Below are 19,607 nucleotides of genomic sequence, written 5' to 3' on the forward strand. Positions count from 1 at the left end.
CACTTGAGCTGACTCTTATCCTCACTGGGCCTGACTCTGGTCCTCACCGGGCCATGGCTCTGGTCCTCACTGCAGCTGACTTTGTGGCCTGACTCTGTCTCATTCAGCCTGACTCTCCCTCACTTGGGCCTGACTATTTTGTCACAGGTGCCTGACTCCAGTCCTCACTGGGCCCTGACTCTGGTCATCCTTATGGCCTGACTCTGGTCCTCCAAAGGGTCCTAACTACAGTCTGACCCTGCTCCTCTCGATGGCCTGACTCTGGTCCTCACTGAAGCCTCACCCAGGTCCTCACTACATCCTAATCCTTGTCCTCACTATGGCCTCACTCTGGTCCTCACTGCAGCCTGACTCTATGCCTCACTGTGGCCTGACTTTTGCCTCCCTCAGCCTGAATCTCTGCCTCACAACAGCTTGACTCTGCTGTCAGGCTCAGTCAGGCCCTCACTGGGACCTGACTTTTTTGCCACTAGCCCTGACTCTGGTCCTCACTATGACCTGACCCTAGTTCTTCACGATGGCCTAACCCTGGTACTTCCTACAGCCTGACTCTGGTCCTCTCTAGGTCCTGACCATGTCCTATCTATGGCCCGATGCTATCCTCACTGAAACCTGACTCTTTGCATCACTATGGTCTGACTCTTTGCCACACTGAGGCCTGGGTATTTGGCTCACTGGGCCCTGACTCTGGTCCTCACTAGGGCCTGGCTCTCGTCCATACTAGGGCCTTGCTCTACTCCTCACTATAGCCAAACTCTGATCCTCATTACCACATCACTATGGTCCTCACTGGAGAAGGCAATGGCACCCCACTCCAGTACTCTTGCCTGGAAAATCCCATGGACGGAGGAGCCTGGTGGGCTGCAGTCCATAGGGTCTCGAAGAGTCGGACACGACTGAGCGACTTCCCTTTCACTTTTCACTTTCGTGCATTGGAGAAGGAAATGGCAACCCACTCCAGTGTTCTTGCCTGGAGAATCCCAGGGACAGCAGAGCCTGGTGGGCTGCCGTCCATGGGGTCACACAGAGTCGGACACGACTGAAGCGACTTAGCAGCAGCAGCAGCAGCATGGTCCTCACTACAGCTTCACTCTGGTCCTCACTACATCCTTTTCCTATTACCTGACACTGCTTATGACTAGGCCCTGACTCTGGTCCTCATGGGCCTTGAGTCTGGTCCTGATTATTTCAGGACACTGGTCCTCTCTGTGGCATGATTCTCTTCCTCTATGGCCTGACCCTGCTGCGGTCTACAACTGAATCTGGTCTTAATTACGACCTGATTCTTTGCCTCACTATGACCTGACTCTGGTCATCACTAGGGCCTTACTCTCGTCTTCACAAGGGCCTGAGTCTGGTCCTCTCTACAGCCTGCCTGGTCCTCACTGTGACCTGACTCTTGTCCTTTCTGCGGCTTGACTCAGTCCTCTCAACTGCCTGACTCTTTGCCTCACTGGGGCCTAACTCTGTCCTGATTGTGGTTCTCACTAAAGCCTGACTCGTCTTCACTTTAGCCTGACTCTCATCCTCACCCTGACATGACTCTCCTCCTCATCATGGCCTGGCTTTTGTCCTATGACCTGACTCTTTCCTCTCTCCTTTCTGCCTCACTGGGGCCTGTTTCTTGTCCTCATCGGAGCCTCACACTGTTGCTCACTGGGCCATGAGTCTGGTCCTCCCTGTGGCCTGACTCTAGTTCTAATTATGGCATGACTCAAATCCTCACCAGGGCCTGACTCTCATACTCACTAGGGCCTGTCTCCGGTCCTCACTGGGCCCAGACTTTGTTCCTCCCTGGGCCCTGTTACTGATCTTCTTTACTGCCCGACTCTCGTCCATTCTACGGCCTGCTCTTGCCCTCCCTATGGCCTGACTCTGGTCCTCTCTATGGCCTGATGCTTTGCCTCACTGGGCCTGACTCTAGTCCTCATTGGGCCCTGACTCAGGTCCTCACTGGGCCCTGGCTCTAGTACTTTATACAGCCTGTCTGGTCCTCACTGTGGCCAGACTCTGGTCCTCTCTATGGCTTGACACTGTCCTCTCAACTACCTGACTCTTTGTCTCACTTGAGTCTGACTTTTGACTCACTGGGGCCTGACTCTTGTCCTCACTGGAACCTGAGATGATTCTTCACCTGGCCCTATTTTGGTCCTCACTATGCCTGACTCTGCCCCACTATGGCATGAATCTCATCCTCTCAAGGCACTGACTCGTATGCTACTAGGGACCAATTCTTGGCCTCACTAGGGCCTGACTCATCCTCAGTATGGCCTCACTCTGGTCCTCACAGCATCCTCAAACTTATTCTGTTATCTGACACTGCTTCTCAATGTGCTGTGACTATGGTCTTCTCTGTGGCCTGTCTTTGTCACTATGGCCTGACTCTGGTCTTCTCTTCGACTTTATTCTGTCCTCTCTAGTGACTCTTTGCCTCACTGGGATGTGACTCTGCTCCTCACCATGGCCTGATTCACCTCACCAAGGTTTGATTCTTTACTCTCTACTGCCTGACTCTTTGCCTGAGTCCTCACTAGGGCCTGACTGTCATCCTCACTGGGCCTGACTCTGGTCCTCACAGCATCCTCACATTTTTTCTATTATCTGACATTGCTTCTCAATATGCTGTGACTATGGTCCTCTCTGTGGCCTGACTGTCTTTGTCACTATGGCCTGACTCTGGTCTTCTCTTTGACTTTATTCTGTCCTCTCTACTACCCGACTCTTTGCCTCACTGGGACCTGACTGTGGTCCTCACTAGGGCTTGACTGTCGTCCTCACTGGGCCTGACTCTTGTCCTCACAAGATGCTGATTCTGGTTCTCACTGCACCCTGAGATTGGTCCTCACTGACTTCAGAGTTTGTTCCTCACTGGGCCCTCACTCTGGTTCTCACTATGGTCCAACTCTGGTCTTCACTATGACATTACTTGTCCTCTCTACAACTTGACTCTTTGCCTCTCTATGACCTGACTCTTTGCCTCACTGGGGCCTGACTCTGGTACCCAATAGGCCATGACTGTGGTTCTCAATGGGCCCAAGTCTGATCCTCCCTACAGTCTGACTCTGGTCCTCACAATATCCTGACTCTCGTCCTCACTAGGGCCTAACACTTGTCCTCCCTATGTCCTGACACTTGTCCTCACTAGACGCTGACTCTGGTCCTCACGGTGCCCTGAGTCTGGTCCTCACTGGGCTCTAACTTTGGTCCTCACTACAGTTTGACATTGGTCCTCTCTTTGTCCTGACTTTCATCCTCACCATGGTCAGACTCTCATCCTCACTATGTCGACTCTGTCCTCCATGGCCCGAATCTTGCCTACTTACAGCTTGACTGTTTACCTCATGGGGGCCTGACTCTTGTCCTTACTGGAGCTTGACACTGTTCCACACTGGGCCCTGAATCTGGTCCTCACTATGGCCTGGCTCTGATCCTCACCATGGCATGACTCTTGCCCTCAGTAGGGCTGGACACTCTTCCTCACTAGACCCTGAATCTGGTCATCATGGGGTTTTAACTCTGGTCCACACTGTGGCTTGACTCTGGTCCTAACTAGAACCTGACTCTCCTCCTCACTTAGTGAGGCTTGACTCTTTCCTATACGGCCTGAAACTGTGCCTCACTGTGGCCTGACTCTGCCTCACTGGAACGTGACTCTGGGTCTCACTCGGCCCCGTCTGGTCCTCACTACAGCCTTACTCATGTCCTCACTAGGCACTGACACTCATCCTCATTAGGGCCTGAATCTCATCCTTTCTAGGGCCTGGCTCTGGCCCTCACTGGGCCCTGTCTCTCGTCATCAAGACAGCCTGAATGTGGTCCTCACTAGAGCCTGACTCTTGCCCTCACAAGAGCATCATCTGGCTCACATCATCTCTGCGTCCTGATGCTCATCCTTGGAGCCAGTACTGTAGCTGTAGGTGTGCCCTCCACCACCCCACAGGCAGAGACCACCATCCCCTCACAGATTGTCACCAAGTTGTCCTATGGACTCTGCTCAGGCCCTAGCCTGGTCAAGGCTCTCTGCCTCAACAGGGAAGGCTTCCTTTTTCCACTTGGGCTCAAGAGGACAATTATGAAATCAAAGCCAAGAGCAACACAGCACAGGCTTTACTCAGACGCCAAAGAACAGAGAAGCAGGAACTAAGTTCACAGCTCAACTTCTCGCCCACCTGGGGAAAGTGGTTTGATTTTAAACAGTAAAGACACTGGGAGGAGGAGTGAGGCTAATGCTGGGGAGGCAGGTACGTTTAGGGGAAGGGCAGGGCTTTTCCGAATTAGCAGGGGGCCACCTCATTTTTACCTTTTTTTGGTTCTTCACGTTGTGTATGGCCACCAGTAGGTGTGTCACTTAATATAATGATCAAGTTAGCAGCCAGTGGTGACATGAAAGGAGATCTTAATTCCCTGCCCAGGAATTGAACCTGGGAAACCTGGATGAGAACCACGAATCCTAGCCACCAGATCGGCAAGGGCTAGAAGCTAGAAGCCATTTTTCCCTGGATCTTTACCCACGGTGAAAAGTGTATTTATCACAGAGACAGAAACTAAATTCAGGTATAAATTTTTTAGAGACATAGAATAACAACAAATGGGGAAGCACAGGGAGAAACGGCTTGTTAAGATAGAAGCACAGCAGAGAAAGGGTGTGGGCGTCCCCCCGAGTGAGGAAGAGCAGAGTAAAGAGATGGTTAAGTCACTTATATGGGGCAGTTCTTCCGGGTCGTTGTTTTCCTTCAGGCTGATTATCCGGTTTCTTTTCCCACACCTGACCTACCCTGGGACCCTCCCCCTGGGTGCACACTCACTCTTCAGCCAGGATGGATCTTGAAGTGAAGTCTTCTGGGAAAAGCAAGACTCATTGCTCCTGGCATTATCTCTTGAGTTTTGACCCATAAGAAGACCTTCTGTGCACACGTAGTGTCTCCCTTGTCCCAAAAGAGTGGTGGGCAGAGATCCCTTAACTCTTTACTCATACAGGATTTTGCGCCCCCTTTGTCCTTGCCGTGACTGTTACCTTAAGGTGTTTGCAAGAGACAAACACTGGCTATTTACTCTCTGTTGTTATTTCCATTTCAGAGGGCAAACAGGAGGCTGACTGAAAATACCTAGCCCATCTAACTCTTCCTTCAGAAATGCTAACAGTTGTAAGTATCCACCATGAAATAAAGTACACTTATTTGTGTCCCATGAAATGCAAACAGGAGGCCAGTTATGTCTAATCTAGAGCCCATTTATCTCCAACATCAATAATACAGTAAAATCAACACACAATGTCTGTTGGAAGTCAGATTCATTGCCAGCTTGGTCCCAGCTGGTTCCATCTAGTTTTGCTTGTAGCTACCATTCTTCTCTGGAACCTTTACCTTAGAGACTTTTGTTACCTCCTGCTAAAGGTTGGGGTTAAAGGGTTGTGAACAAGGACACCCCTATTAAAGGAGGGTTCATATGCTGCTACAGAAGCCCCTGGGGTCGCTAAGAGTCAGACATGACTGAGCGACTTCACTTTCACTTTTCACTTTCATGCACTGGAGAAGGAAATGGCAACCCACTCCAGTGTTCTTGCCTGGAGAATCCCAGGGGCTGCAGAGCCTGGTGGACTGCCGTCTATGGGGTCGCACAGGGTCGGACATGACTGAAGCGACTTAGCAGCAGCAGCTAAAGGTTGGGGTTAAAGGGTTGTGAACAAGGATACCCCTATTAAAGGAGGGTTCAGATGCTGCTACAGAAGCCCCTAATCCTTCCCTGAGAATACTGAGTGGGGGTGAGGGCATTCAGGCAGCCGGGTAGATAGCTTGCTCTTAGTGCTCATGTGGTGAAGGGGGCACAGAATCAGGGGCTCAGCCTGCAAACCCCAGAACCAGTCACACATTGGCTCCAGAACTGTTCCTGGAGTGACAAGGAGAAGGGATGTCCCACCTACTAGACATGGAAGAAGACACAGGGTCTCCTGTGCTCTTGGAATGACAAAAAGGGGTGTCCCACCTACTAGATGTGGAGGAAGGGGGCGGGGTCTGCTGTGCTCCTACAGTGACAAGGAGAAGGGGTGTGACACCTACTAGACATTGAGGAAGAGGGCGAGGTCTGCAGTGCTCCTGGAATGACAAGAAGGGGTGTCGCACCAACTAGAAGAGGACAAAGCGGGCAGGGCCTGCAGTGCTCTTGAAGTGACAAGGGGAAGGGGTGTCCCACCTACCAGAAGTGGAGGAAGGGGCGGGGCCTGCTGGGGGGCTCCAGGGCTCAGCACCGGCTGGGGTGCTCACAGCTCTGACGGGCCTCAGGGCGCAGTGGGGAGGCACCAGTGGGGGCCCTGAGCCGGTCACTCACCCATCGTGCCTCTCCCTCCTCGAGGGTGTCTGGGGTGTCTCTTCCCCCATGACAAAGGGCAAAGCCCTGACAGTCACCCCCACCCCAACTCCCCAGGGAAGCTCACTGGAGACTTGGCACCCAGCTGGGGGCTGGTCATGTGGTGGTATCTGCCCTCTCCCTCCAGAATACCAGTGCCCAGAAGGGGAGCCAGGCTCAGCATGAACCTCATGGTTAGTGCAAACAGCACCGGTGCAGGGGCCTGCCCCTAATGGGAGGGAGGCTTTAGAACAGGGCAGGGAGCTTCCCACCAGCTGCATGAGCTTCCTGGGGCAGCGGTGACAAATGACCACACACGGAGGCTCTGAACACCGGAAGCCTGTCCCCTCTCAGGCTGGAGACCAGCCGTCTGTGGTCAGGGTGTCCCAGTGCTGCGGTCCCTCCAGAGGCTCCAGCACAGGGTCCTTCCTGCCTCTTCCAGTTTTTTGGGCTCCAGGTGTTCCTGGGCTTGTGGCCCCCTCCCTCCCACCTCTGGCTCCATCTTCACCTGGTATCTCCTCTGTGTTTGTGTCTCTTAGAAGGACGCTCTCAATGATTTAGGGCCACCCCAATCCAGGATGACCTCCTCTCCAGATTTGTAACCAATTACACCTGCAAAAGACCTACTTCCAAAGAAGGTTCCATTTTCAAATTCTGAAGTCATGACATGGACATAGCATCTGGGAGCCACTCATTCACTCCATACAGCACCCAGTTCCCAGATGCCAGCCTGCCTTCCTCAGGACAGCACTCAGGCTGGTGACTTTCCGTCTTCCTGCATGGAGGTGTCTTTTGTTTCTTACTGTAACTTAGTGAGGTTGCCTGGGGGGACCCTGCTGGTTGACCTCCTGGTGATCCCAGGGACCATGCTGAGTGTCCTCTCGAAGTGCGGGAGCATGGCCAGGGCTCCCTGTGCATACTCTACACTGACCAGTTGGTGGTCAGGCACCTGCGCAGGCTGGACTGGTGGTCCCCGGACCACTGCACCTTCTACCACATCGACAGCCTGGTGCACTGTGGGCGGGCCTACGACCATGATGTGTGGACCCGCCTGAATGCTGGGAGCCTTCCTGCCTGCCCCGTGGCCTCCAGCCCCCCAAAGACCCTCCAGTCCTGGTGTGGACACCCCCATCCCGTCGTGGACCCCTGCTCCTGCCATGGACACCCCATCCCAGTGGCCCCCAAGAGGCCTGCTGGGACGGGTGAGAACTTGGCCATGAAGAAGACAGGGCAGTGGTGGGGCTGGACTCTGGACCCAGGGATCAACCTTCTTCTGTGCCATCCAGGTCAACGCTGGTGAAGAAGTCTGCAGAAGCCAAGCCATGGATCCACCTGCATGTAAAGAAAAACCCAGAGTTAAAGAGCCTGTCAGTAGAGTGGAGAAGGCCAGACAGAAGTCAGCCCAGCAGGAGTGGGAACAGGCAGAGAGCAGAGGTCTGTGCCCTCAATAGTAACAACAGGACTGGGGCACCTGGGGAGCAGCTTGGTGGCCTCTGTGAACAGATGCAGCCTCCTGGAGAGTGAGCCAGCCGTGTCCACACCAGATGGGACCATGGAGGCTCGATTGTGAGTGTTACCAGTCTCGAGCTGAGACAGCACATTAGGAGCCTTACACAACTAGATAAGAAGACAGTCAATCTTATTCCTAAAACTGGATCAATCAGAACTTCCAGGATATAACTTGCTTCACTAGTTCCTCTGATCTGAATTATGCCTTGCTAGCCGAAGAGACTTTTTCTATTCTTCCAAAACAATAGATTCTTAATGTGTAAACCTTTTGTTTGAAAAAAAAAAAAAAATCCGTGTTTCTTGTGAAAAAATCTTCTCCAAAAATACAAATAAAATACTAGTAAGAAGACGAAGACAGGGCCAGCCCTGACTGCAGCAGGTATAGACAAGAACGGGGGCTGCTTGGGCACTGGTGCCCCAAAGGCCCAGAATGTAGTGTCTGAGCCGTTGGGGCTCTGACTCGAGGGGTCCACCTCCACCTGGGCTCACATGGGGGGTTGCTGCAGGGAGAGCCTGGCCTTGGGTGACTTTCCAAGTTGCCCCACCCCAGCTTCACCCCCCTGGGCATTCACTCCCAGCCCACCCCACCCCATTAATAGTCTTCAAATGGTGTCTCTCACTCAACAGGCCTGAGTGGGAGGTTTTAACACTGAGTTGGGGGTCCAGTGGCCAGTGCCCCACGTGTCCTGCGTGTCTTGTGGGGGGAAGGAGCCTTGCTCTCACAGCCATGCCGCAGTGCACCTGGGCTGGTGGTGGAGGTTGGGGTGTGGCAGCCCTAGGCTCTGTTCTGACAGAATCTCTCTTTCTGTGGACAAGTCTCTCCTCACTCCTCTGTCCTCCCTGGAAACTCAGGAGCCACAGCATAGGGGCACCTCTGGCACCAGGACCCACCCTAGGGAATTTCTCAGAAGCAGGGACCAGGCTTCTTTGTGATGCACAGGGGCTAGGATGCCTCATACCTGGGAGGGCCTTGGACTCAGCTAACTACCACCTGGGGTCTCCTACCCACCCCCCTGGTAGAGGGCCCTTCGATTCCAGGGCCCCATGACCCTCCACCATTTTTGACCCCGATTGCAGAGTCAGGGATCCAGAGACCGCCTCCCAGAAGTCCCTGAAGCTGTTATACTCAGGGTTAGTTATGATGAAGGATGCAGTTAAACTCAGCAAGGACATGTGTGGAGCAGAGTCCAGCCTCCTTGGCTATAGCAGCCCAGGAAGCCCACCTGAGTCCTGAGGTGCAGGGTTTACTGGGGTCTGTCACATCAACATGGGGCCAGGATGTGCCTGACCTCAGCCTCCAGCCCCCCGGGGACTCGGGAAGCCCCACCATGCACCATGCCATCATAACAGACCAGCCTGGAAAAGAGGTCCAGGGAGCAGAGACACCCCCGGCAGACTCAAGGTGACTCCAGAGCCAGAAGCAGAGGCCTGGGCTCTCTGTGCACAGCTGAGCCCCCAGCGCACAGGCCCCAGGGCAGCGCCTGTCCCGAGTGGCCAGCAAGGGCGCACGGGGTCAGCTAGTGTCCATGTGCCTCAGTCTGTGGCCACTGGCCACACTGGCCTGTTATGCTCACAGAGCAAGGCCAACAGAGGGACAACAGGGTGGAACAAAGCCAGGTCATGGTCAGGCTGGGTGAGAAAGGGTCCCAGGAGCGAGAAGCCGGCTGCCCTCGCCCGTGAGCTGAGAGCTGACGTCCACCCTGTGGTCAGTCACGTCTCCCCACATCCCCTGTAGGGCTGCATTTCCCAGTCCTGGGGCAGGGTCATACCTGTGTACACAGCAGGATGCACAGCAGTGCATACAGCGGGCCTGATGTCTGCCCTTGCCATGCAGTCGAGACCTGGTGAGGGTGGAGCATCCCCACAGGACAAGGGGCCGACTGCGGGAAGGGTGTTGGGGTGAAGCGTTTAGGAGCATTTGGAGGGAACCCTCGCCTGTCAGCGCATGATGGAGGACACCGACCAAGGGTCGGGGAAGCCCAGGGAGGGTCCTGGGTCACCCCTGAGGCTGGACGAGGGGTGTGGGGCACGGGTGTCAGAGCTGCTCCCTGCTGGGCGACGCCGAGCCCTGTACCCCTGGAAACCACCCGGTGTCCAGCTAGACTGCAGCCAGGTCTAGCTGGACATCGACACAGCTGCATCCATCGACACAGCTGCAAACACCGGCATGAGGTGTTCACTCTCCTCTTCACCCGGTGTGGAAAAGGGCAAACTGAACTGGAGAGAAATGGGGATGAGGTGGGAAGCGTGGGTGCCTGGAGCCTAGAGAGGAGGGTCTCCAAATGAGGGGGTGAGGCCACAGGGAGCAGGAGGGGGCAGGGGGGTGGGGACGATGGTCAGTGAGCGTGGGGCACTGGGGCACGCCCATCGTCCCTCGGGCCGGCCCCCTTTCCCAAAGGCGGGGTCTATAAGCACAGGGGCCCCTGCTCCTGGAAGGGGATTTCTGTCTGGATGGTCCCCGAGGCTGGATGTTGGTGGGGACATGGGCCAATCTGGAGGCCCTGGTGAAGACATTGCTCTCTCTGAGGGAATGAGGCGCACACTCAGTCCCCGATCTGTGGACGGTCTAGTCCTCTGGGGGTTTTGTCTCTTCCTGGGGGTTAATGGGAATTGATCCTCACTCCATGGGATACACGGGAGGGGAGGGGTGGATCTGTCCTGGCCCAGCTGTGCCTGGGCTCTTGGGCAAGACCTCTCTGGCCCACAGACTCACAGGCGTCAGTCACCACGGCTCTCGACACCCTCCTCCGAGAACAAGGCGCAAGAGCCTACCCTGTGAAACGAGGCACCTGCATGGGGGGCTAGAGGGCCCCTTCTAAGATGGCCACACTCAGGGCAGGAGGTGGGTATGGGCGACCTGCAGGCACTCACCATGGTCACTACACCACTGTGGCTTCTTTCTCGGGCCTGAGATGCCCAGTGGACAGGGGGCAGGCAGCCATACCACAGGGAAGAGTGGGTCTTCCTGGACCTTGGGTCCCTCCTCCGGGAAAGGGCGGGGTTACGTCCAGAGGGAGGCAGCTAGTGACTGCCCTGGGTTTCAACAAGCACGACGCCCCAGCCTCCACAGGCCAGGTTTGGGATTCCTGTGGCCCCAACACAGAACACCAGATGCGTGTGGGGGGAGGTGTGAGGGGTGTAATAGGGGACACTTACCCTCAGGCCTGGAGCCCTAGGTCCAGGTGCTGGGGGCCTGCTCCTCCTGCAGGCTCTGTGGTCAGCTGGTTCCAGGTCTCTCTTTGCCCATTTCTGTCTCTGCTTTCACCTTCCTTCTCCCCCATGAGGACTGCTCCCCCCTCACATAGAGGTCAGTGACCTCATCTCAACCTGGGCAGCTCTGCAGTGGCCCATCTGCACACAAAGTCCCATTCTGAGGTCCTGGGGAGTCCAAGTTCCTGGGCCTCTTGAGGTGACAAATCCTGGTGGTCAACACAGCTTGTGGGGATGTGTGTGTAGGGGGGGTGGGGTTCCAAGGCCAGAATCCAGAAGCCTCATGGAGGAAGCAGTGCCCTGACTCAGGCAGGACAGATGGACAGGCAGAGGCAGGAGGGAGGCCAACTAGGCGACCACCCCTGCCCTCTGGGCACTGAGCAGTCTCTAGAGGGCCAGGCAGGAGCTGGCGGGATGGGGATGTCAGAGTCAGGTGGCCTGGTCTGCAACATGCATCACTTTTCAGCAACCATAACCCATAACCCAGCCCGCACACCAGTCTCAGCCCTAAGGCTATCCCTTCAAGCCACCAACACCAAGCCAAAGCTAATCAAATCAAACAGTACGTAATAATAAGAAAACTACACCAGTATACCGTATAAACATGAAAGCAAGAATTCTCCACAAAATTACAGCAACATGAAACCATCAGAACATTGAATGGACGGTGCCATAAGCAATATCTCTACACCAGAAACGTCAGGTTGTTCCACATATTAAAACTAAGCAGTGTATTGAACCACTATAAACTGTGAAGCAGAAACACATGATCATTTCAATTACTGCAGAGGAAGCTATAATCAAAGTCCAGTGCTATCTCATGATGCAAACACTCAAGAAAGTAGGAATAAAAGGAAATTTGTTCAATGTGAGAGTAGCATACAAAGCCACATCAAGCTTCATGCTCAGTGAAAAACAGTGGAAGATTTACTCCTGAAATTGGGAACAAGGACAGGAAGCCGGCCTTCACCACTGTTACTCAGTAGGGTACTGGAAGTTCTACCCAGAGGTCTGAGGAAAGAAATAAAAGGCATTCATACATGAACAGAAAAATTAAAACTGTGTCTGCTCACAGAACACAGATCACACTATCTTATATGCAAAACTTCGTATAACAACGAAAAATTATTTGACTAGTCAACTAATTCAGCAAAGTCATAGGACAAAATATCACTTTACAAAAACCTATCTTGTACATATACACTAGCAATAAATAATCTGAAAATGAGCTTATAAAAATAATTCCATTTAAATGTTAACATTAATATTTAGGGATATATCTAATCAAGACACAAAACTTGCTCTCATGTACATAAAGTTGTCTATACATCTGAAATTACTGGAAAATAAAATACTTTTCAAAGTACCATGTCAAAACCATGCCAGAAAAGCAAAGAAAATATTAAACTTCCATATAGAGGCCAAGCCTTATCCAGATCCAGTTCACTCAAAATCCACATGGAATTCAGAAGGCACTGTGGGAAGACTATATTAGGGCTTCCCTATAGAGGCTCTTTGCAACCCCATGGACTATAGCCCTCCAGGACCCTCTGTCCATGGGATTTCCCAGGCAAGAACACTGGCATGGGTTGCCATTTCCTTCTCCAGGGGATCTTTCCAACCCAGGGATTGAACCCAGGCCTTCTGCATTGTGGGCAGATTCTTTACCATCTGGGCCACCAGGGAAGCCTGACCATGATGCTGGGGAAGAGTGAAGGCAGAGGAGAAGGGTACGATAGAGGACGAGATGGTTGGATGGCATTACCAACTCAATGGACACAAGTTTGAGCAAGCTCCTAGAGATGGCAAAGGACAGGGAAGCCTGGTGTGCTGCAGTCTATGGGGTCACAAAGAGTCGGACACAACTGAGCAACTCAACAACAACAACAACATAAAGGACTTCCCTTTCCTCCCTGTTGTGGACAACCTGGATGTGGCAGAAACTGGGATTTAAAATTCCAATTTTCTACATCATTCCACCAAAAAACTACTAGAAATAATAAATGAATTCAGTAAAGATGCAAAATAAATACACAGAAATCAACTGCATTCCTAAACAATAATAATGAACCATCCAAAAGTGAAAAAACTCTATTTACAATTGCATCAAAAAGAACTAAATATCAAGGAATAAATTTAACAAAGGACGTCAAAGACCCGTACACTGAAAACTTTAAGACAATGATGAATAAACCAAAGAAGATACAAATCACTGCAAAGATACCTGTGCTCATGGAACAGAAGAATTAGTTAAAGATACTTCTGCTCACCATGAATATTCATTGATAGCCTGAATATTCGTTGGATGGACAGATGTTGAAGCTGAAGCTCCGATACTTTGTGGCCAAAGTATTGATGCAAAGAACTGACTCATTGGAAAAGACCCTGATGCTGGGAAAGACTGAGGGCAGGAGGAGAAGGGAGTGACAGAGGATGAGATGGTTGGATGGCCTCACTGCCTGGATGGACATGAGTCTGAGCAAGCTCCGGGAGTTGATGACGGACAGGGAAGCCTGGCGCGCTGCAATCTATGGGGTTGCAAAGAGTCGGACAGGACTGAGTGACGGAACAACTTGTGTTCATGAACAGAACAAATACGGTTGTTAAAATGTCCATTCTACTCAAAGCACACAGTGAATGCAATCCTTCCTAAATTTCCAATGATACTTTTCACAGAAAGTGCAAATCCTCCTAACATTTGTGTGAATCACAAAGGACCCCCAATAGCCAAGGTGACCCCAAGAAAGAACCGTCTGTAGGCATCTCCCTCCCTGACTCCACACTAAATCTGGTGAAGCTACAAAACTGTGCGGAATTGGCACAAAAAAACAGGCACACGGCCAGAGGTACAGGATAGAGGGCTCAGAATTCTGCCCACATGGATGGTCCGTTATCCATGGCAAAGGGGCCGAGGACTCACCAAGGGGAAGGACAGTCCCCACAATAAACAGAGCTGGGAAAACTAGACACCACATCCAAAGACGGGCCCCGGACACCGTCTACACCGTCTACAACTGACTAAAACCCCCGCTTTCCATCACGGCCTCCTGGGTCGCCTGAAAACAGTAGTCATTCGCACACAGGAAACTTCACCAAACTTCTCCTGAATTTTCCCCACCTTTTCTTCTCGACGTCGCCTGAGTCGTCAGGAATCCCAGCTCCCATCAGTGTGGACGCCGCCCCGTGTTGTCCTGAAGCCGACACCCCAGCGACTTCCAAGGCGATTGAGCGCTCACCTGGGAGTCCCAGACGAAGCCCTGCCGTACCTGAGCGGACAAACTCCCCTCAGCTACGCTAAGTCGGAGCTGCAGGGAACACGCATGCGCTGTGAGTCAGTGACGCGGGCTCAGCGCCACCCTATGGTCAATAAGGAAAGTGCCGGCCACGCCTCACTCACAGGTCACGGGGCACAGCGGCCCCTGCTGGCAGAACTGCTGAGTCTGTTAAACTGGAAAGCGAAAGTCGCTCAGTCGAGCCGGACTCTTTGAGACCCCATGGACTATACAGTCCATGGAATTCTCTTGGCCAGAATACTAGAGTGGGTTGCCTTTCCCTTCTCCAGGGGATGTTCCCAACCCAAGGATCGAACCCAAGTCTCCCGCATTGCAGCCGGATTCTTTACCAGCTGAGCCACTAGGGAAACCCATTAAACTGGAAATTCAAACTCAAATGAAGACAATATCCCATAACTTTTAAAAAATAGGTAAAGAACAAAGAATTGAAAACCATATAGAATGAAATAAATGTAGACGCAAACTTTACGAGGTACACAAAATTCACTCAAAATTATTTATAGACAACTTGAAAGGTTGCTGCTGCTGTCCACGTGCTATGCTGAGATTTGCCGCCTCCAGAGGAGAATTTGATCCGGGGCCAGAGACGAGGCTTGACCGCTGGAGCTTTTTGTGTAACAGAATTTTATTCAAGTATAAGGGAGATAGAGAAAGCTTCGCACATGGACATCAGAAGGGGCAGATAGAATGCCCACGTGCTAGTTTTTAGCAAGGCATTTTATGTCTGTTAGCGAGCTTCTAATCAGATAAAAGAAACACCTCAAGGGTGAGGGGAGTTTCACCAGGCCCCCCCTCTCACAATATGCATTTTTGAGATAGGATGGCACAAGTTGTATCATTCCTGGCCATAAAACAATTGCCATGAATACTGCCTTGTTGAGCCATTATTAGCCCAAGGTTTGAGAAAAGAAAAAAAAAGTTAGTCTTAGGCAGAACCTGTTTGATCAACAGAGAAGGGGAAAACAAAAGAAAACAAAAAACGTCTGCCACTTGCAGTTCCCCCTGCTGCTTGGGGGCCTCTGGCCTTCCTGTTACCTTCTCACAAATTTTAAATGCAAAACTATTCAAAATTATAGAAGAAAACACAAAACAAAATTGACATGAGCTTGGGTTTGGTCATGTAGATCACAAGCTTTGTAGTTGTAACACACAACACAAAACACACCATTCCAGAAAGAAAAGCAAGAGATTCCATGGATGTTATAAAATTAAAGATTGCTACTGTTGTGAAAACCTCATTCAAAAAATCAAAAAACAACACAACTGGGAAAAAAATATTTGCAAACACATATTTAATAAAGGTTTTATCTCAAAATATACAAAGAACTCTAACACAACCCCATTAAAATTAGGAAAGCTCTAAATGGACACTGGGTCAAAGAAGGTACACAGTTCACAAAACTGTGCCCAGGACTGGGGAGTAGAAAAATAATGGTCCAGTTGACTCCTTGAGCCATGTGTGACCATGGACTAGTCCTGTCCCTCCTGGAAGCCTCAGAGAGATAGAGAGGGAGCAAGGGGACGAGAGCCAGTTGAGCTTATACCTAACTAACCTGACCATTCTCACCACTTTCATTCAGCATGGTCTAGCAGCAAGAATACTGGAGTGGGTTGCCATTACTTTCTCCAGGGGATCTCCCCAACCCAGGGATTGAACCCAAGTCTCCTGCATTTCAGGCAGATTCTTCACCATCTGAGCCACCAGGGAAGCCCTCCTTGATTTCAAAATATACTACAATAATAATACTCAAGATGGTATGGTATGAGAACAAAAGATATACACACAGACCCATGGGACAGAATTGAGAGCCCAGAAATAAGCATATAGAGAGAGAGCTGACTCATTTGAAAAGACCCTGATGCTGGGAAAGATTGAGGGCAGGAGGAGAAGGGGACGACAGAGGATGAGATGGTTGGATGGCATCACTGACTCAACGGACATGGGTTTGGGTGGACTCCGGGAAAGCTGGTGATGGACAGGGAGGCCTGGTGTGCTGCAGTTCACGGGGTCACAAACAGTCGGACACGACTGAGCGACTGAAGTGAGTGAAGTGATATAGTCCATTCATCTATGACAAAGGAGGTGAGACTACACAAGGAGGAAAAGAGAGTCTCTTCGGTGAGTAGTGATGGGAAAACTGCACACACATGCACAAGAATCACACTGGAATCCTTTCCATGCTATCCTCAAAAGCAACCTCACAATGAATCAAACACTTCAATGCAAAACCTGAAGCCATAAAACTGCTAGAAGAAAACACAGGCAGTACACTCTTTGACATCAGACCTAGAAACATTTTCTGGATCTGTCCCCGCAGGCAAGAGAAACAAAAGCAGAACAAATGAGACTCCATCCAACTGAAAAGCTTCCCAAGGGTAAAGGAAACCATTCACAAAATGAAAGGCAACCTGAATGTGAGAAAATATTTGTGAACAATATCACCTGAAAAGGGGTTCATATCCAAAACGGATGAAGAACTGACACAAGTGAACCTCCAAATACCCAACTAAAAATTGGGACTGAACGTTTTTCCAAGGAGTAGTACAGATGGCAAAGAGACACATGCAACTATCATCGATATCGCCTTTCATCTGGGAAATGCACATCAACAGAACAAGGAATTTAGGTTATCACCTCACACCTAAAATAAAAAGACTACCATCCAAAACACAATAAATAAGAAGTATCAGCGAGAATGTGGAGAACCCTCATGCATTTTGTTGGGAATGTTCACTGGTACAGCTACAGAAAATAGTACACAGGTCCTCAAGAAATTAAGACTAGAACTACCATGTGATGCAGGAATTACACTTGGGAGTATCTTTCCGATGAAACAATACCACGATCCAAAATGATATACACACCCCTATATTCATGGCACTTTGTTCATAATAGCCAAGACACGTAAGCCACAAAATGTCCATCAACTGATAGATAAAGAAGTTTTCATATATATACATACACACACAATGCTATATGTGAAGTGAAGTCGCTCAGCTGTGTCCAACTCTTTGCAGCCCCGTAGACTGTAGCCCACCAGGCTCCTCCATCCATGGAATTTTTCAGGCAAGAGTACTGGAATAGGTTGCCATTTCCTTCTCCAGGGCATCTTCCTAACCCAGGGATTGAACCTGGGTCTCCTGCATTGCAGGCAGACACTTTACCATCTGAGCCACCAGGGAAGCCCCACTGGTATATGACTAAGCCACAAAAAAAAAATGATATCTTACAACAACATGAATGGACCTAGAGGGAGAAATGACAGAGAAAGTGAGATATGACAGAGAAACAGAAACACCTTATAATGTCACTTACATGCAGAAACTAGAAAATAAAACAAGCGAACAAGTACATAACAGAAATGAATTCATAGATTCCCAAGAATGTGCTGGTTGTTGACAGAGGGCAGAGGGGTAGGGGCATGAGTGCAAAGGGTGAGAGAGACTGAGAAGCACTGAATTCCACTTGTGGAACAAATGTCATGGGGATGCAACATACAGACTAGGGAATAGCGTCCATGATACTGCACTAACATTGTATGGTGATGAACGGTAACTAGACGTATCTTGGTCATCATTGTGTAATGTATAAAAACATAAAATCACTACGTTGTATACCAGAAAATTAACACTGGGCTGGCCAAACGCTTTGTTCATTTTTTCAGTGAGGTGGCTCTCTGTTTGTGCTTAGTCACTCAGTCGTGTCTGACTCTTTGAGACCCCATGGACTGAAGTCCACCAAGTTCCTCTGTCCATGGGGATTCTCCAGGCAAGAATACTGGAGTGGGCTCTGGTAGGGGTTAGTTGTCTTTAACTTCATTAGAAACAATTTTTTAAATTGTATTTTGACAGCTGTCAGAATGCATCTGTTAAAAACTCACCCTCTGATCGACAAGATGGCGGAGGAGTAGGTGGACATGGAATACATCTCTCTGCACGGATACATCAGGAACACACCTTCAGACACAGAAGTTCATGCTGAACACCAGCTGAGAGCGGACAGGAGTACCTGACCAGTGGAAAAGAATATATAGAGCCACACAAAACTCGGTAGGATGAAGGAAGTAGGGGGGAAACGGGAGTGTTAGTAGGTAGGACTGGGCCTGCCCTCGGTGGGTGAGGGAACTGAAGCAGGGGTCCGACCCCGACATCGGGGCAATTGTCTGAGTCAGAGGAGAAACATTTAAGACTGAAAGGGAAACAGCTGATCTGTGGCAGCCTAAATGGAATGAGAATCAGACAGACCTTGTCACAGCCTAGTGGCTGGGAGTTGGAGTTTAGGGATTGTGGAGCAATCCCAGGGCAAGGGCTGCTGTTGACTGTGGAGAGATGGATTGAGGGGATGTGAGGGAGGAGATTGTGGGGGGAAATGCCTGTAGAGGAAAGCCAGGCAGCCATGGAAACTAGGCAATACTGCTGAGTCACGCGTAGGGGGTGGAGTCATCACCACAGCCTCTCCCCCCACACGCCAGCATTGGCAGCTGAACAATAGAGAGCCTGGCCCATCAAATGCCTGACACACTGAACTACAGAGTAGGACCCCACCCCGGGTGCCCCTTTAAGTGCCTGATGTGCCAATCTATAGAGTAGGACCCTGGCACCGAACAACAGAGAAGGACCCCAGGTAATGAAACAGACCTCTAAGTGCCTGAAAGGGTGGAGCTATGGAGAAAGACTGGTCAAAGAGGCCTTCTGATTGCCAGCTACAAGAGGCTTGAAAAAAGACTCTGATAGGGCCATAACTCCTACAGCAGAGGCAGTCCATGTCCCTGTACACTTGGCACCGCCAGGGTCCCCGCAAGCCAAGCAGCTCTGCTACCTTCATGCTCAACTCTCACTGGGGCAGAGCTGCCACAGGCAGCCTTCGCCTAGGCATGCAGGATCACTTCGGTAATGTCTGACTCTTTGCAACCCTGTGGACTGTGGACTGCCAGGCTTCTCTGTCAGAGAGAGGGGTTCTCCAGGCGAGAATACTGGAGCATATTGGCCAATACTGGTTGCCCTACCCTTCTAGAGCACTATATTTCCTGCTGCCCTAGCTGCCAACTCCCCTGAGTACCTGGTGCTGCCAGAACCCCTGCGACCCAAGCAGCTGCATCGCCTCCACATCTGGCCCTCACAGGGGCAAACCCAATTTCTCCAGGGCAGCCTCAGGAGCAAACCCCAGCGGACGACCCATATCCAGAGGTGGAAATAAAACCACAATTGAAACCCAGGGGCAGTGTGACTAAGGAAGAAGACCTGAAACCCTTC

The 19,607-nt window shown here is 51.0% G+C and overlaps 1 long non-coding RNA gene across 1 annotated transcript; it reads right to left on the bottom strand.

Annotated features, from left to right (window-relative positions):
• Positions 1-6,969: 6,969 nt before the first annotated feature.
• Positions 6,970-14,368, bottom strand: LOC113904144. Its single transcript, XR_003514422.1, has 2 exons — positions 14,180-14,368; positions 6,970-7,674 (listed from the first exon to the last, which is right to left on the bottom strand). It is a non-coding gene; the product is annotated as an uncharacterized LOC113904144 (long non-coding RNA).
• Positions 14,369-19,607: the final 5,239 nt, after the last annotated feature.

This window comes from Bos indicus x Bos taurus, chromosome 14, assembly GCF_003369695.1.
Source record: "Bos indicus x Bos taurus breed Angus x Brahman F1 hybrid chromosome 14, Bos_hybrid_MaternalHap_v2.0, whole genome shotgun sequence".
NCBI lineage: Eukaryota > Metazoa > Chordata > Mammalia > Artiodactyla > Bovidae > Bos > Bos indicus x Bos taurus.